Here is a 27761-nt window from a genome sequence, read left to right as displayed (position 1 = left end):
GCTAGGATGTTTTCACTGAAACTCACCCAAAAGACTCTAAAGACCATATTCCAACAAGAGTTGTTCAAGTGGTGCCACCTGCCATGGATGCGGCCACATAGGGATCATGTGCAATTTCACAAAAATCGCTACTCCTCTTACAGGAGTGATCAGATTTTGATCAAACTCGTATGGAATATTCCCCAGCTTGACGTGTATAAAAATGGCCAATGTAGTGGCGCCACCTGTCATATTTACGATTTTATGGGCATCTGAAATCTTTGGGTGGCTCGTCACATTAAACGCTACTCTTCGTAATCTGCTGGGACGTTTTCACTGAAACTCACCCAGAAGACTCTAAAGACAAATTCCAATAAGAGCTGTTCACCAGGTGGTGCCACCTACCATGGATGTGGCTATAGAGGGGTCACATGCAATTTCACGAAAATCACACTTCCTTATTGAGGACTTTTTTCCCCCTATATGTTGATCGGCTCTGCTACAGTACTTTCAGGTTTTCCCTGTTAATCAGTTCATCTGATGATGTGATGTCTTTTGCCCTTTTTTTTTTTTCTTTCCAGAAATTAGGTCGTGTACAATCACACTTGTAAGGCTGTTTTGAAAATACAAGCGCAATAATATAATTGAATAACTCTGGTAAAACTAAGCTCAGTGTAACAGCACATGAAATATACAGTGTATATATAAAGTCTTAATACCCATCAAATGCATTATTTAATAGCTGTAAGTGAACAGATGATTTTGAAACAAGATGTGACTGTTCTGCTATTACCGTGGGTCCATGTCTGTCTCAGGCCCTGCGTTCTGAGCACACAAATAGACAGCAGCCTGTGGAAGACGGTTCTGCCATCATTATTACTGTCACAATGTAGGTCCAGCTCCTAAAACCACAAACTGTCATCTCACTGAAGGGACGGACAACTGCTTCCATCACATTAATTCCTTATGTTTGGGATTTATCCAAAAGACACCCTTGTGGATATTCCACTGCAATCACTGACACCAATGTTTTATATATTTTTTGTTAGATTATGTATTATAGTCACATTAACCCATTGAAAAGAGGAAATTAATTTCAAATGTCCTCTGGATGCATCGTGGTACTTTTTAAAAATGTTCTCAGGCCTGTTTAGTCAGACGCAGCTTTAGGTTAATGTGTATCCATGGATTAAAGTGAATTCTCGCACAGTAGAGGGCAGTACCACCATAACCACTACTTCCTGGATCAGGTTTCTCTCAAGTCAGACCTTTTATTGTGACTGGTGTTTATTTTTTCTTTGTTTTGTTGAATATTCTATTATATTATGTATTTTTATAGTTCACATTTTGACTGACTTTCCAGTCTGTTTGTCATTGAAATGCCGGTCATTTCTTCGTTTCAGTTTCATGTCAGTAGTATGTTCCCCTTAAATCCGTGAGTGGGAAGGTAAAAACAGGATGTTTTATATTTAGGGAGGTGTCTGTCACTAAGTGATGGTGATGAAACCCTGCCAAGACCCTGGATTAATTCACAAAGAATGAATAGGGGGTCGTACAATTTACAAGGCTCTGACTGATGTATAGCAGGACAATGTAGAAAGCCCCGGTCACTCAAGCAGTCCTGGAATCGTTGGGTGATGGATGGGACCTTCTGGCAGATTGGTGCACGGTTTATCTCTTTGGGGCAGTCCTGTGGTTCCATTGTTAGCAGCCTATGACACTAACAGCTCAAATATCACTTTATTTATTATGCTATGAAACTTGCCATCCTAAGCAAAGTTGACTTTTGATATAAATATTTTTAATCATTTTTAAAATTGTAACTGCCAGCTGCAGTGTGAGCAAGAGTGCAGGTTTATTTTGGCTGGAGGTTTGTTTGGAAGTAATGCAAATGTGTTAATGTAAATGTGCAGTATTCTTTTCTTCAGTTCCTTCACTGGTGAAAATGAACCTCATGAACATCCTGGGTGCATATAATCCTTCTGAACGTCACTGGTGAAATGTATCCTTTTGAACTTCATGTGCCATGTTTCCGTGGCTTGTCAGTTTGCCTTTCTTAAAGTATTACAAACTGAGCCAGCCTTGAAACCCGAGGAATCTTTCACCTTTTGGAATCCCAAACATTGTGTATTTTAAACGTGACGATTCTGTTGACCATACATGCTTTACTTAAAGAAAACGGCGAGATCACTCTATAGATTGAGACAGCTGGAAACTCGGACATAAAGCTGCACTGGACATCGGCACCATCAAAAGGCTTCGACCAAAATGCTGCCCCTTTTAACCACCAATCTCTTCCACCAAGTGACTCACACTCACTGTTGCTCCTGTTTCCCAAGCAACAGGCTCCCTTCCCACAGTTGTTATCTGATGACGGCACATTAATAGGAGGCCACGGCCTAGCTGGCACTCTAAATAAACCTGCTGGAAGTTGTTGGCTTTCAGTCTGTGCAGGGTTTTTTCCAATTGAACGAATGTTTTCTAGCTGAGCTGTAGAGTTCAAAGGTTTGTCCCTGACCAGGCTTTCCATCACTCTTTATCTCGTGTTGATACTTTTTAAGGAGATTTCTAGTTGCGTCTGTGAAGGTGATCGCAGTCTGTAGGGGGTGACGGTCAATGTGACTGTCAGGCGGATAGTGCTGGATTGGCAACAGCTGGGTAGTAAATCGGACTTGTTGAAATTTGTGTCCTTTTCACATAGAACCATGAGGGTTGGTGTAATGTAAGCTTCAGATGTTGTTCAAATCCAGCTCTAAATAAAGATGTGTGCTCATATTATAAATCAGTCTTGTTGATTTGTTTTCCAGCTGCAGATAGAAAGATGAAATTTGTGATGCCTTCTGTTTGTGTCCTTGCTTGCATAAATCATGTTACATCCAAATATCTGGTAAGTGGCGGTTCATTTCTACCAATAGTCAGAGTCCTGAGAGAATGGACACATTTGTATGGGGCAAAAGATGGGCTACAGATGATGTGAGCCTACAGTTTTAGAATTCTGAGCTTCTTAAAGACGTCCTACTTGGGACATTCTCTCAGAAGGAAACATTATTTGTGTGACCCTTTAATGGCTTCCTCAGAGAGGGGCAAACTTGGGAACCTTTAAGGTTGGATGATTTTGTAAATGGTTTGTATACCTAATAGAAGAACCAATATACCTTATAAGCACGGCAACACTGCATTTGAAATTGAGATGTAGCAACCATTTCATACCAAAATCTGCCAAATTTCCACTGGGTTCTCAGTTTATCATGTTTTTATTAAACTTATTCTTGGAAAACGTCCAAGGTTTTCCAAAAGTTCAGTATTAAACAAGCTGAGGAATTGGAATGAGGGGAATTAAAATGAAATATGAAAAAGAAAACCGCACACTTAAAAAAAAAAATGTTAACTTAAAGCAGATACGCAGAACCTTTATTTTTAAATATATTTCTGAGTGGATAGTATCTCCATCCTTGATTCTTGTATGCTGCATAAATGGGAATAAAAAATGTATATATTTTTGAGAGTTAAAATCGACTGCAAAGTTGGCATTGGAGCTGCCCCGCTGAGCCAGCCAGCCCTGAGTGCGTGACATCACAGCGGGAACCAGTTTTAAGGCCGAGGCCTTTTACAGCTATTGACCAAAGTCATATAAATAAAAATTTATGGTGAAAGTAAGAAATCCTGTTACCGACTTGCTCAACTAAGACTGGTTTGACTTCACTGATTGTGGGTTGACTCTCATTAAAACAGGATAGGTGTTATAACTTATGCAACATACATGTACATGCATGCATTTTCACTTATAAAACGTAAAAGGCTAATTAAATAATCAGATGAACTGAGACAATCACATTCTGAAGCAAATTAATTAATCTTATACCGGTAACTTAAACACACAATACAAGTTACATGTATTAATCTAAATGCAGGTAAACAACATGGTGTTTTTTTTGTTTTTTTTTTTTTTATCCAAATGAGAGTCGGAGCTTACCCGTCTGTGTTCTCGCTTCTTGAAGGCCGATCTTGTGGCAGATTGTTTTGAAACAATCTGAATTTCAGTTCTCTGTTCATTCACTTCTTCCATGTAAGGGAGAGGTGGCAGCAATATCCAGTTTAGAAATCAGACGGCTGCTCCACTCATTCTCTCCATACTGTATACTCCGCCATTACTGTTCAGCTCAGGCAATTACTAAAACCCGGGACGGAACGGGATGCCACCGGTTTTAGCAACAACTGCGGGGAGGTCACTGCCTGAGCAATATGTTCCGTCCTGGGTTTTGGCAACAACCCTCGGCTCATGCTCCAGGAGGACTGGTACAACTGAACTCACTTTTAAAATAAATAAACACTTTCCTTTTTTTTTTTCTTTAATTGTTGATGCTGCACCCTCTTTCAATACAGGCTTATAGCCAACACTCCTCAACAGATCAGAGGTTTCATACGAGTCTTCAGTAAAATGTGCAGAGCAGAGGAGAGACCACTTCATAGGCGCCCAATGTGCCCGTGAACTTCTCGCAAAACACGTCCAAATCTTTGCAGTTTGAACATTCTTGGGCCATGAATGCAACGTAAATCCACCTTTTGTCGTGTTGCTGCACCGACCAGCAACACATCTACGTGGCATGGAGATAAATTAGCTCAAAATGGAGGATCGGAGTTGCAGTCAGCTCTGTGTTTTAGTATAGCGGAAATGGCGATGAGACCGATAGACTCCCTGCTGTGACGTTACGGATGTCAAGGTCATTCACTCAGACCGCTACCTATATGAATCACTTTAATCATAAAAATTTACTATATTAGATTTATTGTTAGTGCTTAAAACTATTCCTGTGCCATTCTTGAGGTCTCACGGCATTTATAAACAAAAGTGAGGCCATGGTTCTGCGTATCTCCTTTAAAGTGATTAACCTGGTTGCCTTAAAATTTCAAGTTTGTTGAAACTCGTATAGTAAGTTAACACAATGCAACTTGATGGCCTCATTGTGCTAACTTACTATATGTTTTAATGAACTCAAAATTTTAAGGCAACCAGGTTAATCACTTTAAGTTAACACAAATTTTATTTTTTTATATGCTCCCTTATTGGACAAATTATCAAGAACAACTCAATTTTGTATCACTGCTATGCAGATGACACCCAAATTTATTTTGCTCTATCACCTAATGATTATGCCCCCCTTGAATGTCTCTACCAGTGTATCGACCAAATCAACAACTGGATGTCACAAAATTTTCTTCAGCTGAACACAGATAAAACAGAAGTAATTCTAATTGGGGAAAAAAGATGAAAGACTCAGGATTACCACTATTCTTGACACAAAGGGGATTAAAACAAAAGATATGGTTAAAAATCTTGGTGTTTTCATTGACAGCGAGCTAAACTTTGACAGTCACATGAAAGCAATCACTAAATCAGCATTTTATCACCTAAAAAACATTTCGAAACTAAGAGGACTTGTGTCAAAAAATGATCTGGATAAACTTATACATGCCTTCATCTCTAGTAGGGTTGATTACTGCAATGGCCTTTTCACAGGCCTGCCAAAAAAGACCATCAAACGACTTCAGCTGGTTCAAAATGCAGCGGCTAGGGTTCTCACACGAACAAAAAGAACAGAGCACATTACTCCAATTCTAAGGTCCCTTCACTGGCTTCCAGTAAGCTACAGAATTGACTTTAAAGTATTGCTGCTGGTGTACAAATCTCTAAATGGTACAGGGCCCAATTACCTCTCTGATATGTTGCAGCGGCCGAACCCAATCAGATCTACCAGATCGCAGCAGCAAAATTTACTGGTAAAACCTGTTGTTAAAACAAAGTGTGGTGAAGCAGCTTTTAGCTACTATGCAGTACAGCTATGGAACCAACTCCCAGAGGACATCAAAAATGCTCCTGCTGTTGGCAGCTTCAAATCTAGACTAAAGACCAAGCTGTTCTCAGATGCTTTCTGCTAACTGATAAATATCATCTTTACATGTTTTAAACTTTACTTAACTTTTACAGTCTCTGCATGTTTTAAACTTTACTTAACTTTTATTCTATTTTATTCTGCTGTTTTTTTACTGAACTTTTACTTCATTTTATTTTATTTCTACTATTGTTTAATTCTTATTTTTTCTCTCTTCTTCCCCCTTTATTTTATGTAATTTTATTTTCTATTGTTTACTGTTTTGCTTTTGCCTCTGTAAAGCACATTGAACTGCCACTGTGTATGAAATGCGCTATATAAATAAACTTGCCTTTTATTTTTTTTTTTACAGTGCAGTGGACTAGAAACAGGAAATTGAATGGGGCGGTCAGTGATGTGTATGTGAGAGGGGCTGTTTCCTGTGTGCATGTAAATGAAATATAATACATGCTTTCCTGTGTCCCTTGATGCATGTCTCCACTTCTTGCCACCCAACTCAAAATTGCGTAATATCGCCTGTTGTACAGGTTTTATTCACTGTGTCTTTATTTTGCACCTGACAGTAAAGTTTTATGAGCGAGCCACCTGCCAGTGTTATTTTCAGAACAGGGTGGCTGTCGTCTGAAGAGCATCACTGGACACCGTTCATACTGTAGCACATCTTTCATAATAAATCACAACTTGGTCTCCACCAAGAGGAGGCTCTGTCTTTGGTGGAATCTCAGATGCAATGAAGAGTGTTGGTTTATTCCCAACTCAAAACGGCTTCTGTGGCATAACAATGTTCTGACTTAATATTGTGTTGGATATGTATTTTAAATTGTGATTGGAGGGGAATTACAGGGGTGAGCAGCACGTTGTATGTTAAATCACAAAACATTAACTGCACCAGTCTGGAGTGCATCAAGCTTAGCTGAACAGTGAGCCTTGGAGAATTTGCTCTTTTGAAAATGTTAAACAATTTTGCAAGTCTAGTAATGTTTGCTCAACAGGGAGATGAGCTATAAACTCCCCAGATGTTGAGGTTAATGAAAGCTAACACTAAAAGATAACTTTCACTAACCGATGCCTGATACTTTCATGTGTTGAAAGAAAGAGATGATAGTATTTTGGCAGACGTTTTTTCCATTATATAAATTGACCCTTGCAACATATCAAGGGTTTATTAAGAGGAAATTATAGTGATTCCTTCTTCTGCAGTGTGATGTATTTCTGAGCAAAACAACTGTGTTCACTCAACACTGAAGCTGGAGGAAAGGAAGGTAAAAAATGATAGCATTTTCCCCCTCAGGTGCCATGGTAGTGCAGCGGATAGCATTAAATCACAGCTCCAGAGTCTGGACTTTGATCTAGGAACTTATCCATTTCTGCACAGTGGTACACTGGAATTAATGAGGTGTGTTAAATAGAAAGGTAATGGAAATCCTGTGCTCTGGATGCACTTGCCAGGTTCAGTGCATCTATCAATTTGCACTGAAGGGCAATTTATAGTAACCAGATCACCTATCAACATGTTTTTGGAGGTGTGAAGAAACTAGAGAACCCAGGGGGAGCCCACATGTTGATGTGAACATGACAAACTTCACATAGGCAGTAACCTGAGCTCAGGACTGAACTGGGGAACTTTATGACATTAGGTGCTAATGTCATTACTGTACCACCATACTGCACGCACAATGTTTTATATAAATGACTATTATTTGAATAATAGTCCCTACATTTATTCATCCAAATGTTCTATTACCCTTCCTTTTCATTCTTACATTTGGATTTACTGTTTAAAAACAGATGTTTTTGGTTATATTTTATTGCGCCATCTTTCTCCCCCTCCCCCCTTTTTTTTGCCAACCTTCTTTCTTTTTTGTAGGAAGCCAGTGTGATAATTAATGTTTCTCAGGAATTCAAGCCCTTGGGATGATATGGCTGCCCTAGCATGTGCAGTTATCTCCAAATTTCTCAAAATCCAAATGAATGCCACCTGTATGATCTTGAAAATTTACTAGAGGAAAAGACACCACAGATAACCAAATGATCTCACTGGAACAATCATATGGCCAGGACTGCAGAATATTCAGATACCAGTGATTTTTGAACCTTTCAGATTGCCCAGCATGCTAAACACACTTTGCGCTGGCTCTTTTGGGGACACCTGACCCTTTTTTCCACTTTTGAAATAATGTTTGATATTTAACAATCTCAGATATGCCTCAAAGCTCCTCAAGAAGCATTTGGAAAGGATAGGAACGAGACAGAGCTGTGTGTAATAAAAAAAAAAAAAATGTCCTGCCTTCTGATATTAGCCTGAGTTGCTCTGGAAGAATTCAGATCAAAAGGTCTTTGAGGATGCCAATCAGCTCCAAAAAAGTTGGAATACTGTGCAAAACGTGAATAAAAACAGAATGCAATGATTACAGATCATTTTTAACCTACAGTATATTCCATGGAATACAATACAAAGACAATATATTTAATATTCAAACTGAAACTTTTTTTTTTTGTACATATACACTCATTCTGGATTTCGTGCCTGCAACACATTCCAAAAATGTTGGGACAGGGACAACAAAAGCTTGGGAGAGTTGTGGAATGCTAAAAAAAAAACCACCTGTATGTAACATTCTATAGACCCTTTTCAGTCACGTGACCTTCGTAAATGCGACCACCATTTTGGACATGTAGCGGACTTCGGCTCGAATTGGTTTGAATGCGAGGAAGGCGACAAACGGAGAACATACAAGAAAAAGGAGCGAGATGCAGAAAATACCTTCGCTATCCAGCGACGGAGGGCATTTACAGGGCGAGCAGAGGGAGAAATAACAACAGTAACGACACATTAGCAACGCCGCACAGAAATAACGGTTTATGGCACAGACCCTTTCGGTTCTCGCTCATCTAGCTGCTACAATGACTGCTTAGACTGCAACAATAATACCTAACACACATTTAAGTATCCATCGTAAAGACGTGAAACTCGTCGAGTGACGAGTGTGTTCATTGATAAGCTAACACAATCTAAAAGTAGACATACCATCACACTGCCCTGGCGCTGTGTACAGTTTACCTTCTATGGTTTGTGCACTCACTATTTGCCATTACTTTCTCCAACCGTTGTGACAGATTACAGGGAACGGCCTGGATTTAAGAGACAAATACATGTTCCTCTTATTTTGAACACTTATTTGTAGGCAGTGCTTAATTTGTAAAGTGGGAGGTCCCGGAGCGCAGAGGATGAGCGGCTCCGGTGCGGAAAAAAAAGAGGAGAGGAGAGGGGAGGGGAGGGGGGCATGGCGCTGCGCTTCTGGGCATGTTTTGTAATAACACTGCAAATTAAGTTCATCTGCAGATATTTTGTGGATGTCGTTTCATGAGAGAAATCACCAACAAGACAGATATTAAAATCAGACATTAACACTAAATAAACTTGCATTTTTTTATTTAATTATTATTATCATTATTTTTTGTTACATAGTCAAAAGAGGTGTCGGATCACCGGATCCAGTGTAAATAGCTGCCGGAGCCAACGCCCGAGGTTCCGGAGCGCGCTCCGGCTTGCTCCCCCTCAAATTAAGCGCTGTTTGTAGGACACTGCCTCTGATCTGTCCTACAGTCTACCAGCAGCAAAGGAACACAACGCTAGCTAATGTCGTTAGCTAATAGCTACTACAGAAGAACAAAGAGGTTACAATGGGTTATTTTAGCCTATTTGGTTACACACTCGCCGCCACAGAATGTTAACAGCAATGTAATGCCTTTTCTGGCTAATTTTATTCGTCTTACCTCCAACAAAGTGGTCACTGCACAAGCGTTGGTATGCCGAGGGCTGCCAATCTTTCCTGTTAATGGCCGCTATCCATCTTCTCCGTCGGGATCCGATAAAATGATAACCCTTGCCTTGTTTGTTGATGGTTACTACATCCAGGTGCACAACAATATAGTGGCATGATGGAAGTCTTGCTGAAAATAAACACTTTCTTTGCTGCCGTTCCTCAGTGTTGGCTGTGGTAAACTACTGGTAGTACATGTCCAAAATGGCGGCCGCGTTTGTCGTGACTTCACGTGAAAAGGGTCCATAGATAAACAGATGAGAGTATCATGACTGGGTATGAGAAGGCATCCTTAAGGCTCAATTGTTCACAAGCAAGGATGGGGTGAGATGAAAAATTGCATGGGCAAATATTCCAACAGTTTAAGACCAACATTTCTCAACATACAGTTGCAAGGAATTTAGAGATTTCGCCATCAGCAATCCAAAATCTGTTCAAAAGATTCAGAGAATCCAGAGAAATCTCTGCATGTAAGGGTCAAGCCAAAAACCAACATTGAAATCCTCTCATTTGATCCCTTAGGGGTCACTACATTAAAAATGGACATGATTATATAAAGGGTAATACAACCCCGATTCCAAAAAAGTTGGGACAAAGTACAAATTGTAAATAAAAACGGAATGCAATAATTTACAAATCTCAAAAACTGATATTGTATTCACAGTAGAACATAGACAACATATCAAATGTCGAAAGTGAGACATTTTGAAATTTCATGCCAAATATTGGCTCATTTGAAATTTCATGACAGCAACACATCTCAAAAAAGATGGGACAGGGGCAATAAGAGGCTGGAAAAGTTAAAGGTACAAAAAAGGAACAGCTGGAGGACCAAATTGCAACTCATTAGGTCAATTGGCAAGAGGTCATTAACATGACTGGGTATAAAAAGAGCATCATGGAGTGGCAGCGGCTCTCAGAAGTAAAGATGGGAAGAGGATCACCAATCCCCCTAATTCTGCGCCGACAAATAATGGAGCAATATCAGAAAGGAGTTCGACAGTGTAAAATTGCAAAGAGTTTGAACATATCATCATCATCTACAGTGCATAATATCATCAAAAGATTCAGAGAATCTGGAAGAATCTCTGTGCGTAAGGGTCAAGGCCGGAAAACCATACTGGGTGCCCGTGATCTTCGGGCCCTTAGACGGCACTGCATCACATACAGACATGCTTCTGTATTGGAAATCACAAAATGGGCTCAGGAATATTTCCAGAGAACATTATCTGTGAACACAATTCACCGTGCCATCCGCTGTTGCCAGCTAAAACTCTGTAGTTCAAAGAAGAAGCCGCATCTAAACATGATCCAGAAGCACAGACGTCTTCTCTGGGCCAAGGCTCATTTAAAATGGACTGTGGCAAAGTGGAAAACTGTTCTGTGGTCAGACGAATCAAAATTTGAAGTTCTTTATGGAAATCAGGGACGCCGTGTCATTCGGACTAAAGAGGAGAAGACGACCCAAGTTGTTATCAGTGCTCAGTTCAGAAGCCTGCATCTCTGATGGTATGGGGTTGCATTAGTGCATGTGGCATGGGCAGCTTACACATCTGGAAAGACACCATCAATGCTGAAAGGTATATCCAGGTTCTAGAGCAATATATGCTCCCATCCAGACGACGTCTCTTTCAGGGAAGACCTTGCATTTTCCAACATGACAATGCCAAACCACATACTGCATCAATTACAGCATCATGGCTGCGTAGAAGAAGGGTCCGGGTACTGAACTGGCCAGCCTGCAGTCCAGATCTTTCACCCATAGAAAACATTTGGCGCATCATAAAACGGAAGATACGACAAAAAAGACCTAAGACAGTTGAGCAACTAGAATCCTACATTAGACAAGAATGGGTTAACATTCCTATCCCTAAACTTGAGCAACTTGTCTCCTCAGTCCCCAGACGTTTACAGACTGTTGTAAAGAGAAAAGGGGATGTCTCACAGTGGTAAACATGGCCTTGTCCCAACTTTTTTGAGATGTGTTGTTGTCATGAAATTTAAAATCACCTAATTTTTCTCTTTAAATGATACATTTTCTCAGTTTAAACATTTGATATGTCATCTATGTTCTATTCTGAATAAAATATGGAATTTTGAAACTTCCACATCATTGCATTCCGTTTTTATTTACAATTTGTACTTTGTCCCAACTTTTTTGGAATCAGGGTTGTACTACATGAGCTCGGGAACACTATAGAAAACCGTCGTTGGTTAACACAAGTCGTAGCTGCATCTACCATGCAAAGCAAAATCCATGCATAAACAAAACATCCAGAAATGCAGCCGATTTCTCTGGGCTCATCTGACATGGACTGACACAAAGTGGAAAAGTGTGCTGTGATCTGATGAGTCCACATTTGGAATTGTTTTGGGAAATCATGGAGCTTGTGTTCTCTGGGCTCAAGAGTAAAAGGATCATCCAGATTATCATCAGTGCAAATTTCAAAAAACAGCATCTGTGATAGTATGGGGGTGTGTTGGTGCCCATGACATGGGTAACTTGTACATCTGTGAAGGCACCATTAATGCTGAAAGGTCCATACAGGTTTTGAAGCAACATATGCTGCCATCCAGATGGTGTCTTTTTCAGGGACATTCCTGTTTAGTCCAGCAAGACCATGCCAAGCCACATTCTGCACGTGTTGCAACACCATGGCTTCGTAGTAAAAGAATGCTGGTGCTAAACTTTTATTTATGTTTGAAGAGTAATATGAGAGTTTCATTCCAAGTTATAGTCAGGCAATCTTTTCTGTCATTCTTTATCTTTTTAGACAAATATCAGATTGTCCTCTTGCTTTCTTAAAGGAAAAAATCTATTCTGAAGGATTTGCTTCTTAATCTTTTAACTAACATAAAATATCCAATGGCCTTCAAGATTTATTTTGTAATGTTAATTTTTTTTTTTTAGTTTAAAACTTCTTTCAGCTACATGAAAAGTTTTCACTTTCCTACAGTACCCAAAAATGTCATTCGACTACCTGCTGACGTGGTGCCAGTGGGAATGAAACCAAGCATAGTGAATCCTCCATAAAGAGACCGATACAGCAGCACTTTAATCCTTTACTGTGTTCCTCTCTCTCATCTCCTCATCTGTTCACTCTTTTTAATACTGCTGTCATCTCCATTGTGCTGGTTACCTCGCAAATCACTAGTTAGACAAACCAAGTCTCTTCTGTAACTGAGCGCAACTGTCTTACAGCTGCATTGTAGTCCAACGTTTGGTGTCTCCACCATTTATACATTGGATTTCTCATTCCGATGCTACTGAATGTCACTGGAAAATGATGAGTGGAGAAAGCTCTTGCTGTTAGGAGCCAACAGTGAAATTTGATTGTTACCATTTTTGAGCTCATTAAAATATTTTCACCCCTTGTGATGTCAGTGTATCAGACAATCGCTGACTTCTCATTGGAATAATAAAAATACAGCATCAACCAACCAATTAACAGCAGCAGAATCAATAAGTACATCACAACTCTTTCAATACAAACATGTTTACTGTGTTTTAAGGGTGGACTTTAATGCACTCAAATGGCTGCCTGTTTAGTCAGTTATTATCCCTACCCCAACAAAGTTTGGTGGGGGATATAGAAACGGGTTCTGTCCATCCGTCCGGCTGTCTGTCCGGTCACGTTTTCGTTTCTGGGCCATATCTTTAAAACTACTGAAGATATCTTCATGAAAATTTATATACATATCAAGCAACATGTGAGCTGGTGCCTTTTCCTATTTTGGATTTTTGAAAAAAAAGTATTTTTCAAATTTTTACATAAAAAATAGATTTTGACTTAGTTTCTAAGAGCAATGTCTGTTTCCGGAGCGTATATCCAAAACTATTCATGATACAGATTTGAAACTTGGTACACATGTTAACAAGGTGATGTAGATGTGCCTTTTCATATGACGAATTTTGAGAAATTTTAATTTTTCATGTTTCCATGGAAAAAATTTCAGACTTAGTCTCTCAGGTTAGTCTTAGGGGTAGGTTTTGTTTCCGGAGCAGAACTTGAAAACTATGAGCGGTATGGTCTTGAAAGTTGGTATACGTGTTGAGTAAGTAATGGATATGTGCCTTTTGATACTAAGAAATGTGAGAAATTTTAATTTTTAGCTTGCCTGGACCAAAGGTCCGGTGGGTTTATGCCATGGGCTGCTGAGGTCAGTGTAAAGAGGTAGGGTTGGTTTCCTGCAGCAGAACTTGAAAAATGTAACAAATAATATCTTGAAACTTGGTATATAGTTGGTACATAGGGCGGGGGATATAGATGACTCTGTCTTCTTGTTGTTGACTAAAAATGCTGTGGTTACATAAATTGTAGTGCTGTCAAGCGATTAAAATATTTAATCGCGATTAATGTCGCGACTGTCATAGTTAACTCGCGATTAATTGCAATTTAATCGCACATTTTTGTCACATGAAAAACCATTGTAATTCTCTTATCAGCATAAAAAAGTGAATGGGGTTGCTTTGTGCCAATGTTTTTTTTATTGCAAAGCATAACACGTCTTGACACAGCCACTGCAAAGTGAAACCTAAGCCGAGCACCGGGGCTAGCAAAAGAGTGAAGTGGGACAGGTTACACAGTGACGGTAGGCTCGACATGCTTGATTATAATATAAAGTACACTATTATATTAACTAAGTTGTTCGTTGATAAATATTGCATTGAATCTGATCTTTACTGTTTCAGCTCACTTAACACATTTTGTACTTTTACACTTTCTGCCTGTTGATGCGTCGCGCTGTCCAATCAGAGGCGGCCAAATTTGCATATTACAGGAAGGATTTCTGGGATAACATTAAGTTTACAGTTCAGAGGGATCTGGCTTCTTTAGACGCTGTCTTCTTAAAACTGAATAAATATTTAAAAAGAGCCAAATGAGCCAGTCTTTTGAACAGCTCTTTCCAAAGAACGGCTCACAAAGATGCGGATCCCATCAAAGAGCCATAAATCCCATCTCTACTAGCGCACCCTGCCCGCGCTGGTTCTTTGCGGGAGGAGGGCAGAGGACTCTGGCTGTGCGGGGCGTGGCATTACAGTCTAGCTGCTATCGGTTTTCTAAGCAAAGTCTCTGTTCCAAGTTCCTGGCAGTTTCAAAAGCTTATGAAAAACCTACATCATGTCACAGAGCGTTAATCTCGCGATAAAAAAATTATCGCCGTTAAAATTGAGTCAAGTTAACGCGTTAATAACGTGACATTTTTGACAGCACTAATAAATTGTTTTATTTAATATGACAAACCATGTTCTATTAAGATATAAATTTAATATTTTAAATCATACTTATAATAAGTATACACAGACCCTAGATACCAAAGCTGAGTCCCCCCCAATTTAGTCAAGGCCAATTCCCACTCATCAGAAAGAAATTCCCACTTCCCCTATTACACAACAGCCACCAGCCTGGGAGGGCGAAGGCTATTACATACTTCTTCTGAGATACATGACACCAGCTGACTGCACCTTTTTGAACTGCTGCTTATGTGAGCCCACTTCCATATGCACGAGCTCACAGACCTCCCCACGATTGGCTAGCATCGCTGTAGTTGACAGGGGTGAGAGAGTATGCCACCCCTCCTCCCTGAGAACACAGGCCAGTTTTGCTCTCTTGGGTTCCCATATAATCTCAGAGAGGGTTTGACTTTTTGCCTAGAACAGTCATTAAAATACAAGGCACAAAACAATCCACCCATTGTCAAATGTCAACACAAAGGCAATCAAAGAGAATCAGTCTCACTCCCAACTAAAACTTTAGATATCCCACTGTGCGTTGCGTTTTCTGCTATTTAAGAAGAAGCCTGTCACATGTACACTCAAGTACAGTGAAATTCCTCCTCTGCATTTAACCCATCTGAAGCAGTGAACACACATGTATACCCAGAGCAGTGGGCAGCGCCTTTTTGAACTGCTGCTTATGTGATCCCACTTCCATATGCATGAGCTCACAGATTGAAATGAACAGAATGTTCATTTCACAGACTGAAATGTTCATTCCCCACGATTGGCTAGCGTCGCTGTAGTTGACAGGGGTGAGAGAGTATGCCACCCCTCCTCCCTACAGCACCCAGGGAGCAGTTAGGTGCTTTGCTCAAGAGCACTTCAGCCATGATACAGAGGGAAGGAAAAGTGCTGTTCATTCACTCAACTGCCCTCACGTTTTTCCTGCCATTCCTGGGAATCAAACCAGTGACCCGTTGGGCCAAATGCTGCTTCTCTAACCTTCAGGCCAAGGCTGCTCTTGTATTTTACTGTAAACCAACGCACTGCTCTAATTGGCAATTGTTTACAATATAGCCCTGTAAAAATTATAAAATAGTATTTTGCTTTAAAACTAGTACTGTAAACTTGCAGCAATTGTACAGTGAATTTATTGCACCCATTGAGGCTTAAAGAACATATTCATTCAGTGTGCAGTGGCAGTATAAAGTATGTGGTATATAGCCAAGGCCAGATGATTTTCCCCCTGTTCTAGGCCTGGCTTGCAATACTTTATTACAAATAAACTGTGTTCTGAATACGCAACGCGGTAACAAGGTTTCAGGCTACAAGCCAGTTCTTTTTCTCAGTGCCTTGAGATGTGCTGCGTCAACTGTGTTATGCAAATGCTATTTCAGTCAATGAGAAGAACTTTCCAACAGAGATGTCAGCATCTTTCACTGACACATGACCCTCGGTTCTTGCTTTTTAGCCTTTCGTGAACATTGCACCTGTTGCTTATTTTAAAATTCACCAGGTGACTTTTTTTATTCTCTGATAAAAAAGATCTGCATGGAGAGTTATAATGAAGATCATCATCACTGCTGCATTCTGGGAATATTTTCGGCTTTAGTCCATTGAGTGATAGCTGTTTAACGTGTCTCCCATTGTCTAGACTGAAGGAGTAGACAGCTTAAATCCAGCACTGTACAAAGAAACCTAAGCATGATTTTTAGTCTTAAGCATGTAAATCAGCACTTTGCTTTCTATGGCCTTCCCTGAGGATAGCTTAGCCAAGTTAGTGGAGCTACCAGTTAGTGAAGCTTAGCTAAAGCACAGTCTGGCAAGGACAAAGAAAAGGAAGGATCTGATGTCTTTTTTTTTTTAAAGATTTATTCTGAGTGAGCACATGTACATCAAAAACTGCAGCCAGGTTACTGCCCCGATAAAAATGTTTACAGTCACCTGGTGAATTTTAAAATAAGCAACAGGTGCAATGTTCACGAAAGGCTAAAAAGCAAGAACCAAGGGTCATGTGTCAGTGAAAGATGCTGACATCTCTGTTGGAAAGTTCTTCTCATTGACTGAAATAGCATTTGCATAACACAGTTGGCGCAGCACATCTCAACAGAAGTAAAACTCAGTGTGATTTGATGCATTTCACTAAAACTCATACAGACTGTTGAGAAACACCCAAGACATCGGAACCCATCTCATCTCATCATCTCTAGCCGCTTTATCCTGTTCTACAGGGTCGCAGGCAAGCTGGAGCCTATCCCAGCTGACTACGGTCGAAAGGCGGGGTACACCCTGGACAAGTCGCCAGGTCATCACAGGGCCGACACATAGACACAGACAACCATTCACACTCACTTTAGAGTCACCAGTTAGCCTAACCTGCATGTCTTTGGGGGAAACCGGAGCACCCGGAGGAAACCCACGCGGACACGGGGAGAACATGCAAACTCCGCACAGAAAGGCCCTCGCCGGCCACGGGGCTCGAACCCGGACCTTCTTGCTGTGAGGCGACAGTGCTAACCACTACACCACTGTGCCGCCCACATCGGAACCCTGTAGCTGAAATTCTACATAAAATGCTATTTTTCAGTAGACACGTCTTTCAGATTTTCCATGTTCAATAATTATAAAAGTCAATTGTCATTCAGTTGATTAAACCTTCCATGAAATACTTTAATATTCCTGAAGGAGTGATGTAAATGTTTGTACATTTACAGCATTTGGCAGATGCCTTTATCCAGAGCGACTTCAAAATTGCTCGATAATCTCCATCAAAAATGTCCTCATGCTAGTACAAATAAGTCAGGATCTAAAATACTATCAAGTTTAAAAATAAATGATACAGAGGACAACTATAACTATGTTAGAAATACTGGATGTCCAGCATTAATATTCTCATTATGACCATAATAAACATTTTAACCAAGGGCCAACCCAGACCTGCAAGGAACCTCAATGTGCACAATAAAAGCCCTAATAACTTTTCTGCAGCATATAATCTAACTGGATGTAACCTGCCTGTGCCAGATTTGATCCAGCAGCTACACAAACTGATTATGATGCAATTTATCTATTTAAAGCCACATGCCTGGAAGGAAACGTACTTCCTTTGTTTAGCTTATTTAATAACTCACACTTCATTTTGAGTGGCTTGATTTAAAAGACATTTGTCTACGTGTTTAGATCTGTTAAAATATGGGGTGTGTACTGAGAGATTGAGTGCTCGTATGAGGATCAAGGTTAGTTCATGTGTGCATTAGTGAAAACAATGGGGATGCATTTGCATCACCAGGAATTTTTTTTCTGACCCTTGGAGGCAAGTTAAAAGCCAGAAAAACTCTTCTGCAATGAGCATTATAGACTCCTTATAGAGCAGACTGAAACAGACCTCTGGGTCTTTCCAGATTAATAGTTTTTTTCTGGCGCAATTGGTAAATGGTAATAAATGAGACCACTCAGTGTTTAAAAAAAAAGTTTCTCTCTCCAATACAGCAGCAGTGGTTACTGTGCCAATGGTGTAGTGGTTAGCACTGTTGCCTCACAGCAAGAAGGTTCTGGGTTCGAGCCCAGTGGCCGACGGGGGCCTTCCTGTGTGGAGTTTGTATGTTCTCCCCGTGTCCGCGTGGGTTTCCTCCAGGTGCTCCGGTTTCCCCCACAGTCCAAAGACATGCAGGTTAGGTTAATTAGTGGCTCTAAATTGACCGTGAGTGTGAATGGTTGTCTGTGTCTATGTGTCAGCCCTGTGATGACCTGGCAACTTGTCCAGGGTGTACCCTGCCTTTTGCCCGTAGTCAGCTGGGATAGACTCCAGCTTGCCTGTGACCCTGCACAGGATAAGTGGTTATGGATGGAGGTTACTGTGCCTTTTACTGACTCCTTGATTACCTTTGCCAACTTTGTTGAAGGAGGTTATGTTTTCACCTCTGTTTGTTTGTTTGTTTGCTTGTGTGTTTAGGGGAAGCCATGGCCTAATGGTTAGAGAAGCAGCTTTGGGACCAAAAGGTTGCTAGTTCAATTCCCTGTACCAGTAGGAATGGATAAAGTGCCTTTGAGCAAGGCACCTAACCCCCAGGCTGCTCTGGGTATGTTGTATGTTATTCTGGATAAGCATGTCTGCTAAATGCCTCTAACATATTATGTTTGATTGTTCCCAACATAACTCAAAAAGTAGTGAACAGATCTTGATAAAATTTTGAGAAAAGGTGGGCCATGGGACAAGGAACAATTGATTAGATTTTGATGCAAATCTGAATATGTGGCTTGGTGGAGGTATGCACGCTACCGAGTGCCGTTCTAGTTTAATCTTGGATGGTTCAAAGTCCCTCCCCTGGTCCATTCAGCCATGCGTTTTATTCATTTCACCTTGGTTCATTCTTTAATAAAGGGGACATTAACTATAGTGCAGGTGTGTGTGCGCGTGTGTGCATGCAAGAAAACCATGTTGTATGTGTTATTTTGCATCCCTGGCCCTCCATAACTATAAATTTCTATAATCTCCTTGAGGCATTGATATTGTACAATAATGTAAATTCTCTCTTTTAGCAAAAAGCAACATCCAGTGTGAACTGACACTGTATGATAATCAAGTAAAACTGTTTCTTGGTAAAGTGCTGATATATTACACAATCTGATAGGATATAAAGATAAGGGCTACCATAAGAGGTCTTGAACAAGAGTTCCAGTGCAAGTAGAGCAGAATAGCTTTGGAGAAATCATTATTTTCTGCTTAAGTAACTGAATGTGGCCATGAATCAAATCAAGATGTGGGTTGGATACTGCTGCCAGAGTTGGGCTTTAGCTTTCTGTACAAGCCAGTGAGAATATCACAGGTGAGAAAAAATATGACATTTCATCTGTTGCACAAAGGTGTATTCTTGTGATGTGCTCATCTACCGTATATAGAGCTGTAAGATTCATTTTAACTCCAAGCTCATCTCATCTCATTATCTCTAGCCGCTTTATCCTTCTACAGGGTCGCAGGCAAGCTGGAGCCTATCCCAGCTGACTACGGGCGAAAGGCGGGGTACACCCTGGACAAGTCGCCAGGTCATCACAGGGCTGACACATAGACACAGACAACCATTCACACTCACATTCACACCTACGCTCAATTTAGAGTCAACAGTTAACCTAACCTGCATGTCTTTGGACTGTGGGGGAAACCGGAGCACCCGGAGGAAACCCACGCAGACACGGGGAGAACATGCAAACTCCACACAGAAAGGCCCTCGCCGGCCACGGGGCTCGAACCCGGACCTTCTTGCTGTGAGGCGACAGCGCTAACCACTACACCACCGTGCCGCCTAACTCTAAGCTGAACGTACTTTTTCTACAGTACATATTTAATGAAGCAAATAATAGATGTTTGGTTACAATAGGTTGGCCTGTTTTATGTTTACTTATTATGGTGTATGGTTTTTATTTGCTCCTCCTTTTTTGTCAATAGAAAGAGTCAATAAAGTCTACATAGATGCAAACACTACTCTGTTCTTTACTGAGCATGTGCAATATTATGCTGGAATAAATGATAGCTGCCTTCCTCAGAGCATTACAGATATGAACTCTGGCTATTTTTATTTGAGAGAGAACACCTCACACTGCATTTGTTTTCAGTAATTTCCTGAATTTTATGGTACTGAAAATGAGGTGTGCATTTATGAGATTCCCAAAAATAACAAGTAAGAATCTCTCTCTCTCTCTCTCTCTCTCTCACACACACACACACACACACACACACACACACATATATACATTTTATATATATATATATATATATATATATATATATATATATATATATAAAACCCCAATTCCAAAAAAGTTGGGACAAAGTACAAATCTCATCTCATCTCATTATCTCTAGCCACTTTATCCTTCTACAGGGTCGCAGGCAAGCTGGAGCCTATCCCAGCTGACTACGGGCGAAAGGCGGGGTACACCCTGGACAAGTCGCCAGGTCATCACAGGGCTGCACATAGACACAGACAACCATTCACACTCACATTCACACCTACGGTCAATTTAGAGTCACCAGTTAACCTAACCTGCATGTCTTTGGACTGTGGGGGAAACCGGAGCACCCGGAGGAAACCCACGTGGACACGGGGAGAACATGCAAACTCCACACAGAAAGGCCCTCACCAGCCCCGGGGCTCGAACCCAGGACCTTCTTGCTGTGAGGCGACAGCGCTAACCACTTACACCACCGTGCCGCCCCAAAGTACAAATTGTAAATAAAAACAGAATGCAATAATTTACAAATCTCAAAAACTGATATTGTATTCACAATAGAACATAGACAACATATCAAATGTCGAAAGTGAGACATTTTGAAATTTCATGCCAAATATTGGCTCATTTGAAATTTCATGACAGCAACACATCTCAAAAAAGTTGGGACAGGGGCAATAAGAGGCTGGAAAAGTTAAAGGTACAAAAAAGGAACAGCTAGAGGACCAAATTGCAACTCATTAGGTCAATTGGCAATAGGTCATTAACATGACTGGGTATAAAAAGAGCATCTTGGAGTGGCAGCGGCTCTCAGAAGTAAAGATGGGAAGAGGATCACCAATCCCCCTAATTCTGCGCCGACAAATAGTGGAGCAATATCAGAAAGGAGTTCGACAGTGTAAAATTGCAAAGAGTTTGAACATATCATCATCTACAGTGCATAATATCATCAAAAGATTCAGAGAATCTGGAAGAATCTCTGTGCGTAAGGGTCAAGGCCGGAAACCCATACTGGGTGCCCGTGATCTTCGGGCCCTTAGACGGCACTGCATCACATACAGGCATGCTTCTGTATTTGAAATCACAAAATGGGCTCAGGAATATTTCCAGAGAACATTATCTGTGAACACAATTCACCGTGCCATCCGCCGTTGCCAGCTAAAACTCTATAGTTCAAAGAAGAAGCCGTATCTAAACATGATCCAGAAGCGCAGACGTCTTCTCTGGGCCAAGGCTCATTTAAAATGGACTGTGGCAAAGTGGAAAACTGTTCTGTGGTCAGACGAATCAAAATTTGAAGTTCTTTATGGAAATCAGGGACGCCGTGTCATTCGGACTAAAGAGGAGAAGGATGACCCAAGTTGTTATCAGCGCTCAGTTCAGAAGCCTGCATCTCTGATGGTATGGGGTTGCATTAGTGCGTGTGGCATGAGCAGCTTACACATCTGGAAAGACACCATCAATGCTGAAAGGTATATCCAGGTTCTAGAGCAACATATGCTCCCATCCAGACGACGTCTCTTTCAGGGAAGACCTTGCATTTTCCAACATGACAATGCCAAACCACATACTGCATCAATTACAGCATCATGGCTGCGTAGAAGAAGGGTCCGGGTACTGAACTGGCCAGCCTGCAGTCCAGATCTTTCACCCATAGAAAACATTTGGCGCATCATAAAACGGAAGATACGACAAAAAAGACCTAAGACAGTTGAGCAACTAGAATCCTACATTAGACAAGAATGGGTTAACATTCCTATCCCTAAACTTGAGCAACTTGTCTCCTCAGTCCCCAGACGTTTACAGACTGTTGTAAAGAGAAAAGGGGATGTCTCACAGTGGTAAACACGGCCTTGCCCCAACTTTTTTGAGATGTGTTGTTGTCATGAAATTTAAAATCACCTAATTTTTCTCTTTAAATGATACATTTTCTCAGTTTAAACATTTGATATGTCATCTATGTTCTATTCTGAATAAAATATGGAATTTTGAAACTTCCACATCATTGCATTCCGTTTTTATTTACAATTTTACTTTGTCCCAACTTTTTTGGAATCGGGGTTGTATATTATATATATATATATATATATATATATATATATATATATATATATATATATATATATACACACACACACACACTAGTGCATCTCAAAAAATTAGAATACCATGAAAAAGTTCCTTTTTTCATAATTTAATTCAAAAAGGTAAACTTTCATATTTTCTATATTCATTACATGTAAAGTGAAACATTTAAAGCCTTTTTTGTTTTAATTTTGATGATTATGGCTTATAGTTCATGAAAATCAGAAATCCAGTATCTCAAATTATTAGAATATTCCCTAAGATCAATCAAAAAAAGGATTTACAATACAGAAATGTCCAACTTATGAAAAGTATATTCATTTATACACTCAATACTTGGTTGGGGCTCCTTTACCATGAATTACTGTATCAATGTGGTGTGGCATGGAGGTGATCAGTCTGTGGCACTGCTGAGGTGTTATTGAAGCCCAGGTTGCTTTGATAGTGGCCTTCAGCATATCTGTATTTTTGGGTCGGGTGTTTCTCATCTTCCTCTTGACAATACCCCATAGATTCTCTATGGGGTTCAGGTCAGGCAAGCTGGCTGGCCAATCAAACACAGTAATATCATGGTCAGCAAACCATTTGGTAGTAGTTTTGGCACTGTGGGTAGGTGCTAAGTCCTGCTGGAAAAGGAAATCAGCATCTCCAAAAAGCTTATCAGCAGATGGAAGCATGAAGTGCTCTAAAATCTCCTGGTAGATGGCTGTGTTGACTTTGGACTTGATAAAATACAGTGGACCAACACCAGGAGATGACATGGCACCCCAAATCATTACAGACTGTGGAAACTTCACACTGGGCTTCAAACACCTTGGATTCTGTGCCTCTCCACTCTTCCTCCAGACTCTAGAACCGTGATTTCCAAATTAAATGCAAAATGTACTTTCATCTGAAAAGAGGACTTTGGACCACTGAGCAACAGTCCATTTCTTTCTCTCCTTAGCCCAGATAAGACGCTTCTGACATTGTCTCTGGCTCAGGAATAGCTTGATATTAGGAATGCGAAAGTTGGATCCCCTTTCTTGAAGATGTCTGTTCGTGATGGGTCTTGATACACTGACACCAGCCTCAGTCCACTCCTTGTGAAGCTCTCCCAAGTTCTTGAATCAACTTTCCTTGACAATCCTCTCAAGACTGCGGCCATCCCTGTTGCTTGTGCACCTTTTCCAGCCACCCTTTTCAGCAATGACCTTTTGTGGCTTACCCTCCTTGTGGAGGGCATCAGTGATCATCTTCTGGACAACAGTCAAGTCAGCAGTCTTCCCCATGATCGTGGTTGTGTGTACTGAACTAGACCGAGAGATACACTGTGTTCATACTGTTTTATTCAAACTCGAAATGAAATATTCTAATATTTTGAGATGGGTTTTCTTTATGTTTTTGTACTGTATGCCATACTGATTAAAATTAAAATAGAAAAATGCTTGAAACATTTTAGTTTATGTGTAATGAGTCTATAATATATAACATTTTCACTTTCTTAAATAACTGATGGAAAATATTGAACTTTTTCACTATTCTAATTTTTTGAGATGCACTAGTGTATATATAATAAATTTGTTATTTTTGGGAATCCCATAAACAGTATGTGGAATGTCATTTTTGGCCAAATAAACAGTATGTGGAGTGTCATTATTGGTCAAACAAGGGTGCTGTGGCTATGAAAGTTGAGGGAGGAAGAGATAAAGAGGAGAGACTAAACTGACCCTCCTTTATTTTGTGGTAAAGAATAACAGTGAAATGATACCTGCTGTTTTCTGGGTACATCATAAATTGTGTGAAATAGATTTTAGGATTGCCCTGTGATGGACTGGTATCTCATTCCTGCTTTGCATCCAGGGTTCCTGGGATAGGCCCCGGGTCCACCTACAACCTGATCAGGATAAAACAGTTACTGAATGTGAATGTAGTTTGGGGACAAGCTCCATTTATTTTGATTACTCTTCTTATCCCATTTTAGGGCTCAGGAGGCTGGGTAGAATACAATTTTTTTTTCATTTCTTTTATTTTAAGTTAGTCTAAATAACGTAACCCAAACTAACCTAAAAATCTTGTTACCCTAAAAAGGTTTACAAAAGGGATTCTTTCCATGTTGTCAAACATTCATCTATATTGTCATAATCTGCTAAATATTCAGGCATTACTTTGAAAATAGACTTAATTCACAAATTCTGCATGACTTCTCCTTTTGTAAACATTAGTAAACAGCCCGTGTGATGATCGACTACAGGCACTGAATGGAGTATGGAAGAAGAGAAAAGTAAAACAACGAGTGTAGAAACAGTTGTTTTCAAAAACAACTTTACAGTTCTTTACAGTTCTTGTTCTTTACAGTTATTGATGTAGACAGACACAGGTGTATCTCCGTAGGGATCCTTTCCATGTTGTCAGACACTTATAATAACATTATGAGCCTGCCAGTAACGAAAACAAGAGGTTTACTTTGATGCGGATGATTTCCCCGTAGAATTATGTTGTGTTGCTGTTTTGCTGTTGCCGGTTATAGCATTCTAACTCAATGCTGGACCGATTTCATATGTTTTTGTATCCAAATATCCAAAGAGACGGGAAAATAAGAGCCAGGTTAAAAAATCCTGGCGTTTTCCTTCAATTGTATTGTTTTATATTTTCTGAATTAAAATATACAAAGTACAAACCTCCTTTTCTCTCTAGAAACACTCCCGACAAATCAGTTTACAGATTTAGCAGAATGCATTTTTTTTAACAATTTAAAAATATCTCCGAGGGAAGTTGAGTAAATATCCTGAACCTAATATTCTTTAATGATGTTACACCACAATGATCATTTGCTGTAAGCAGTAATTCCATCCAGAGATGTTATTCTGAAAAGCATCACAGAGTTGAGATCATTATTAAGATGCTACTACTACATTGAAAACTAATCGGAAAGCCTGTTTGCCCACCTGCGTACATTTCTGCACTAAGCACACATGGTTATTCATCCATATGTGGCACAATGAGTTAGACACTTCTTCATACCAAGACATTAAAAAGTTATACAGTGATGATATTAAGAAAAACAAACTAACAGCAGACTACTGCCTGGAAATTGTGACTGTTTGAACACCATTTAAGGAGAACAGCTCTGCAGTGTACATCAGTTTCCTGCATGGCAGGTTTCCACTCCGCACCACTGTGGAGCCTTTTAATCCACCAAGGAACAGCGTATTTAGTAAACATGTTTATCCACTTGTCATGTCCATAATTACAGTTACAGGTTGGGCTCAGAAAGCTGAATACGTGGCAGCACACCATATTAGCACAACACAATACTACAGTGCTTAAAGAAAATTCTTAACTCATGCCATTAAAACCTGATTTCTCATGTATATACCATAGCTGTAAATACAGCCATGTGTTTGGTGTAGTAGGGTAATATTTATGTCATTATTTTCTTATCAATATACACTCTATGGCCAAATGTACAGGGAAAAAGTATGGTCACACCCTTTGCTAACAGGTGCATAAAACCAAGCACATAGCCATGCGATCTCCATAGATAAGCACTGGTAGTACAGAACAGGTCAGACTGGAGAGCTCAATGACTTTCACTGTGGTATTGCGACGGGATGCCACCTTTGCTACAAGTCAGCTCATGAAATTTTGTGAAACAGCTGAGGGGGTAGACCACACAGAGCAGGATCAAAGAGTGCTGAAGTGTGTAGCATGAAAAAATTATTCTGGAGAAGTGGAATCATGTTCTCTGGAGTGATGAATCATGGTTCACTATTTGGCAGTCCGATGGACGAATCTGAATTTGGTGAACGCCAGGAGAACGCTGCCTACCGTAGAGATTGGTGGAGGAGGGATAATGGTCTGGGGCTGTTGTTCAGGGTTTGGACCCCTTAGTTCCAGTGAAGGGTAATGCTAATGCTACATACAAATGCATTTTACAAAATCTGTGTTTCCACCTTTGTGACATCAGTTTGGAGAAGGCCCTTTCCTGTTCCAACATGACAGTGTCCCTGTGCACAAAGCGAAGACCATAAACACAGCCCTGACCTCATCCCTACTGAACACCTTTGTGATGACATGGAAAGTTGTTTGTAAGCCACACCTTCATGCAACATCCAAAAAGGTTCACAAATGCTTTTTTGACTGAATGGGCACAAATTCCAACAGAAACTCTATATTAATGCTCATGGTTCGGAATGTGATGTCAAACAATTCAGTATAGGTTTATGATGGTCAGATGTCCACATACTTTTGGCCATATAGTGTATGCATAATATTAATAAAGTTTAAGTTCATTTAATCCAATTATATCCATATGGCCTGTGGTTTTATGAATCTTGAAGAAGAAATATGAACTTCTATGTTCCATGTCTGAGGTTTGATCTTGGCCTTCCTCTCATCTCATCATTAACTTCATGTCATGCATATTTGTTCTTATTATCTCTAGGATTTAGGCTTTGAGGGTCTGTCTGGCTCTAAAGGCCTGTGCAGCATGAGAAGTTTGTAGACAAAACCCTATGGCATCTCAAAGCAGAAGTGCCTAGAACAACTTCATTCTAAAACGTCACGAATATCCTGCCACAAATATGATGACTGGCTAAGAGCTTAGGCTAAATCACAAGGCCGGATGTTCCTTGGACAAGCTACTAAGGTCAGTGGCCACTCATCAAAAATGAAATAAAGATGGTTTCTAGATATTCTTACTTTCTCAGGGAACTGAACGGGCAGGTCTCATGCTATGGTGAGAAGGGCTGGTTTTATTTTCTTCACATCCTCGTTATTGCTCAGTTCTTGTGACTCTGCCTGGGATGGTGCCTTTGTCTGAACACAAGCACACGGTGGTTGGCTTTGCGAGTGACTCATTGTGGTTTCTAGCAGCATTCCTCTCAGAAGCTCCTGAGTGAAAAAGCACTCTTTATATAAGATTAAGGGTAGGAGAAAGAGGGGAATAAAACAGATTCAGAATGTTTGAGGAAAGAAATCTATTTTGAAGTTGGTTCTTAATTAAGTTTGTGCCAAGAATGGTTAAACACATCTGTATCTTGTTAGCCATGA

General features: G+C 40.2%; 1 protein-coding gene across 1 annotated transcript in view; it reads left to right on the top strand.

Moving 5' to 3' along the window:
• thrap3a (thyroid hormone receptor associated protein 3a) overlaps positions 1-27761 on the top strand; it is a 264720-nt gene that overhangs the window by 153392 nt on the left and 83567 nt on the right. The window lies entirely within an intron of this gene.

The sequence above is a fragment of the Neoarius graeffei genome, chromosome 5 (genome assembly GCF_027579695.1).
Source record: "Neoarius graeffei isolate fNeoGra1 chromosome 5, fNeoGra1.pri, whole genome shotgun sequence".
NCBI classification, from domain to species: Eukaryota; Metazoa; Chordata; class Actinopteri; order Siluriformes; family Ariidae; genus Neoarius; species Neoarius graeffei.
Note: the sequence above shows the minus strand (reverse complement) of the source record. Positions and strands in the feature narration are given on the sequence as shown.